We start from the raw sequence: 6,259 nt of genomic DNA on the forward strand, positions 1-6,259 counted from the left end.
GACTGGCGGCACTGGCGGCTCCTTGCAGACTGGCGGCACTGGCGGCTCCTTGCAGACTGGCGGCACCTTGCAGACTGGCGGCACTGGCGGCTCCTTGCAGACTGGCAGCACTGGCGGTTCCTTGCAGACTGGCGGCTCTGATGGAGCTGGGCAGACAGGTAGCTCAGGCGGTGCTGGGCAGACTGGAGACTCCGGCAGCGCTGGAGAGGAAAGCTCTGGCAGCGCTGGATGGAGGAGCTCTGGCGCCTCTGGACTGAGGGGCGGAAGCTCTGGCAGCGCCGGACAGGCGGGAACACCTGTAGGGAGGAGACAAAGACAGCCTGATGCGTGGGGCTGCCACCGGACCCACCAGGCTGGGGAGACCTCCAGGAGGCTTGGTGTTAGGAGGAGGCACCTGAAGGACCGGGCTGTGGGTTAGCACCGGAGATCTAGTGCCTACTACGCGCACCTCTCCCTTAGGCTCCACTCCCACATTTGCCCGGCAGGAGCGGAGCGCAGGCATAGGACGCACTGCACCCTCCCAGCGCCCCGGAGACAAAGTACGCAGAGCTGGCACTGGATACCCTGGACCAAAACTGCGTACCGGCGACCAGACACGCTGAGCAGGCACCATACGCCCTGGCTCGATGCCCACACTCGCATGGCACTTTCGGGGGGCTGCCCTATAGCGCACCGGGCTATGGGCATGTACTGGCGACACCGTGCGCTTAACCGCATAACACGGTGCCTGACCAGTAACGTGCTGCTTATAATAAGCAACGATGAGTGAGCTCAGGTCTGCTACCTGGCTTAGCCCCACACCTCGTGTGCCCCCTCCCAAAAAATGTTTTGGGGCTGCCTCTCGTACCTGTCGTGCTGCCTCCTCATATCGCCGCCGCTCAGCTTTCGCTGCCTCCAGCTCTGCTTTGGGGCGGCGATATTCCCCAGCCTGTGCCCAGGGTCCCTCTCCGTTCAATATCTCCTCCCATGTCCAGGAGTCCTGTGATGCTGGCCGCTGTTGTTGCTGCTGCTGCTGTCGTCGCTGTCTTTTACCACGCCGCTTGTGTAACGGCTTTCTTCTATCTCCTCCTCGGACGAGGAGGTGTAGCAAGGATTGGACCAAAATGCAGCGTAGCTATTGCAATCCATGTTTATTAAATAATAAAGAAACACGAACTTACAAAAACAATAAACGTAATGTGAAAACCGAAACAGCCCTATCTGGTGCAAACACAAAGACAGGAACAATCACCCACGAAAACACTCACAGAATATGGCTGCCTAAATATGGTTCCCAATCAGAGACAACGATAATCACCTGACTCTGATTGAGAACCGCCTCAGGCAGCCATAGACTACGTAGACACCCCACAAAACCCCTAAGACAAAAACACACCACAATAACCCATGTCACACCCTGGCCTGACCAAATCCTGGGATAATCCACCCTCGCCGCCGACCATGGCCTAATAGTCCTCACCCAGAACCCCACTGGACTGAGGGGCAGCTCGTGACTGAGGGGCAGCTCGTGACTGAGGGGCAGCTCGGGACTGAGGGGCAGCTCGGGACTGAGGCGCAGCTCGGGACTGAGGCAGCTCGGGACTGAGGGGTAGCTCGGGACTGAGGGGAAGCTCGGGACTGAGGGGCAGCTCAGCACTGAGGGGAAGCCCAGCACTGAGGGGAAGCCCAGCACTGAGGGGAAGCTCAGGCAGGTAGTTGGCTCCTGCAGATCCTGGCTGGCTGGCGGATCTGGAAGAGTCTGGTTGACTGGCAGATCTGGAAGATCATGGCTGACTGGCAGATCTGGAAGAATCTGGTTGACTGGCAGATCTGGAAGAATCTGGTTGACTGGCGGATCTAGCTGCTCTGGCTGCTCCATGCAGACTGGCAGCTCTGGCTGCTCCATGCAGACTGGCAGCTCTATGCAGACTGACAGCTCTGGCTGCTCCATGCAAACTGGCAGCTCTGGCTGCTCCATGCAGACTGGCAGCTTTGGCTGCTCCATGCAGACTGGCAGCTCTATGCAGACTGACATCTCTGGCTGCTCCATGCAAACTGGCAGCTCTGGCTGCTCCATGCAGACTGGCAGCTTTGGCTGCTCCATGCAGACTGGCAGCTCTATGCAGATTGACAGCTCAGGCTGCTCCATGCAGACTGACAGCTCAGGCTGCTCCATGCAGACTGACAGCTCAGGCTGCTCCATGCAGACTGACAGCTCAGGCTGCTCCATGCAGATTGACAGCTCAGGCTGCTCCGAACAGGCAGGAGGCTCCGGCAGCGCTGTAGAGGAGGAAGGCTCTGGAAGCGCTGAACAGGCGGGAGACTCCGACAGCGCAGGAGAGGAGGAAAACGCTGGCTGCGCTGAACAGGCGGGAGGCTCCGACAGCGCTAGAGGGAAGGAAGGCTCTGGCTGTGCTGAACAGGCGAGGCACACTGAAGGCCTGGTGCGTGGTGCTGGACCTGGTGGTACTGGATCGAGGACACGCCCAGGAAGCCTGGTGCGGGGAGCTGCCACCGGCGGACTGGTGTTTGGAGGTGGCTCTGGATAGACCGGACCGTGCAGGCGCACTTGAGCTGCCCAACCTTACCTGGCTCGATGCCCACTCTAGCCCGGCCAATACGAAGAGCTGGTATGAACCACACCGGGCTATGCACCCGCACTGGAAACACCGTGCGCTCCATAGCATAACACGGTGCCTGCCCGGTCTCTCTAGCCCCCCGGTAAGCACAGGGAGTTTGCGCAGGTCTCCTACCTGGCATAGCCATACTCCCTGTAAGCCCCCCCCCCAATACATTTTTGGGGCCGACTCTCAGGCTTCCATCCGCGTCGCCGTGCTGCCTCCTCATACCAGCGCCTCTCCGCTTTCCCCGCCTCCAGTTCTTCTTTGGGGCGTCGATATTCACCAGGCTGTGCCCAGGGTCCTTTTCCGTCCAATATCTCCTCCCAAGTCCAGAAGTCCTTTGATCGCTGCTCCTCACGATTAACAGGGGGAGTTGGCTCAGGTCTGAACCCTGACTCTGCCACACTCTCCCTGAGCCCCCCCACAATATATTTTTGGGGCTGCTTTTCGGGTTTCTTTCTGCGCCGCCGTGTCTTTCTCTTCGAATCCATTCTCCTATAGCCCTCTTCGCACTGCTCCAGCGAATCCCAGGCGGGCTCCAGCACTCTCTCTGGGTCGACCGCCCACCTGTCTATTTCCTCCCAAGTCGTATACTCCATACTCCTGCTGTCCATAACGTCCTCCCATGTCCATTCCTCCTTTCGCTGCTCCTGCTGTCGCTGCCTGTTACCACGCCGCTCGGTCCGGGTGTGGTGGGTGATTCTGTAACGGCTTTCTTCTATCTCCTCCTCGGACGAGGAGGTGTAGCAAGGATCGGACCAAAATGCAGCGTAGCTATTGCAATCCATGTTTATTAAATAATAAAGAAACACGAACTTACAAAAACAATAAACGTAATGTGAAAACCGAAACAGCCCTATCTGGTGCAAACACAAAGACAGGAACAATCACCCACGAAAACACTCACAGAATATAGCTGCCTAAATATGGTTCCCAATCAGAGACAACGATAATCACCTGACTCTGATTGAGAACCACCTCAGGCAGCCATAGACTACGTAGACACCCCACAAAACCCCTAAGACAAAAACACACCACAATAACCCATGTCACACCCTGGCCTGACCAAATAATTAAAGAAAACTTACTAAGACCAAGACCAACTAAAATACTAAGACCAAGGCGTGACAGCTTGGTCCTTGGTTGGTGGGTGATTCTGTCACGGTCGTCCTCCTCTTCATCTGAAGAGGAGAGGCGAGAAGGATCGGAGGACCAAAATGCGGCGTGGTATGTGTTCATGATGAATATTTAATGAAAGGATGCACTGAACACTGAATACAAACTATACAAAAACAATAAACAAATAACGACCGTGAAGCTATAAATGAGACCTGTGCTGACACAAGCAACTAACATAGACAATCACCCACAAACAAACAGTGAAACCCAGGCTACCTTAAGTATGATTCTCAATCAGAGACAACTAATGACACCTGCCTCTGATTGAGAACCATACTAGGCCGAAACATACAAATCCACAAATCATAGAAAAACAAACATAGACTGCCCACCCCAACTCACACCCTGACCATACTAAATAAATACAAAACAAAGGAAATAAGGGTCAGAACGTGGCAGCTTTAAATTAGGTGAGGTAGGCAAATAGAATATAATAGAATTACAGAACAAAAATATAGATGCAACATGTAAACTGTTGGTCCCAGGCATTTTCCATACGTACCAAAAAAGGATGTATCTCCAATTTTGTGCACAGATTTGTTTATTGACCATTTCTCCTATGCCAAGATAATCCATCCACATGACAGGTGTGGCATATCAAGTAGTTGATTAAACAGCATGATCATTACACAGGTGCACCTTGTGCTGGGGACAATAAAAGGCCACTTCAAAAAGTGCAGTTTTGTCACACAATACAATGTCATACATTTCTCAAGTTTGGAGGGAGCGTGCAATTGGCATGCCGACTGCAGGAATGTCCACCAGTGCTGTTGCCAGATAATTGAATGTTAATTTCTCTACCATAAGTTGCCTCCAAAGATGTTTAGAACATTTGGCAGTACGTCCAACCGGCCTCACAACTGCAGACCACATGTAGCCATGCCAGCCAAGGACCTCCACATCCGGCTACTTCAGCTGCGAGATCGTCTGGGGGGGCTGTCTGTAATAAAGCCCTTTTGTGGGGAAAAACTAATTCTGATTGGCTGGGCCTGGCTCCCCAGTGGGTGGGCGTATGTCCTCCAAGCAGTGGCGTTGGCCTTATTTCTATTACAGTATATTGGATGACTCTCATTAATTTTACATTCACCCAGTTCAATGTAACAGCAATGCGTTTAGGCTACTAAATGATACTCAAATTTGCCCTATACCCATCATGAGATTGTTACAACCTAGCCTATGAATTAAAATTGACAACGTAGGTGCACACAGGTCGAGAGACAAATGTGATACATGGACAGACAATGACATTCAATACAGCCTTGCACACTCTTGCCTGCATCTATCTGAAAATGGTGTAATCATTAGTCCAGTTGCAAAAGAGAGTTTCTGTTGGACAAATTCAGGTGTTTTTCCCTGTTTTGTTCTGTTTGCTTCCGTTTAAGAAACGTTTTTCAACAGAATCGTCAAAATTAATGCACCCCTGATCACACGTAAATACAGTTCACTTTCATAGCAGCCACGTTGTATTCCTTCTTGCATCCAGGTGCTCTCCTTCTCTCACCTCTTCCTTTCAATTTGGACTTCAATGCACAACACATCAGCTGTATGTGACCAGGTGAAAAAACCTTTCCAATCCAAACCGCTACACACAGCCTACATCGTTGTCACCATGTTAGCTAAATTAACATCATAGTCAGCATAGCTAATAGAACTAACGCGTTAGTAAACCCGCTACAATCATACAATAACACTACAGTACGCAGTTACACTAGCTCCCGGTGGCAATAAATTAGCAACACCAAAAGCTTACCTTGACTTGGAAAAGTTCCAGTGTTGTGTTGGAAAGCCATAGGCAGCTAACTAACATATCATCCTTCTGTTTGAGCAGGGTGTTTCAGTAGGCTGAACTAACTCACTGCATTTGATTGCTATGTAAGTGAAAATCAAAGTGAAAAATATATCTCTCTCTCTCTATTTCTCTCTTGCTTCTCCTTCATTTTGGAAAAATGAATTTGTTCAAAATTGTTAAACTATTGTCTTTCACTCTCTTTGAGTCAACTACTCACCACATTTTACACACTGCAGTGCTAGCTAGCTGTAGCTTATGCTTTCAGTACTAGATTCATTCTCTGATCCTTTGATTGGTGGACAACATGTCAGTTCATGTTGCAAGAGTTCTGATAGAGGACGTCCTCCGGAAGATGTCATAATTACTGTGTAAGTCTACGGAAGGGGGTGAGAACCATGAGCCTCCTAAATTTTGTATTGAAGTCAATGTACCCAGAAGAGGACGGAAGCTAGCTGTCCAACCAGCAATACCATGGTTCTACACTACAAAACAGTGTGTTTTAATAAATTATTTGGTGACATATTTAGTATAGTTATCAAAAACGTGTAACTTTTTTAATGTTTCATTTAAAAATTAAAACAATTTACTGAGGAGGATGGTCCTCCCCTTCCTCCTCTGAGGAACCTCCACTGCAAGGCCCAAACATTGCTGCACCCATACCCAGTCATGTGAAATCCATAGATAAGGACCT

Source organism: Oncorhynchus kisutch, linkage group LG24 (assembly GCF_002021735.2).
Source record: "Oncorhynchus kisutch isolate 150728-3 linkage group LG24, Okis_V2, whole genome shotgun sequence".
Lineage (NCBI taxonomy): Eukaryota > Metazoa > Chordata > Actinopteri > Salmoniformes > Salmonidae > Oncorhynchus > Oncorhynchus kisutch.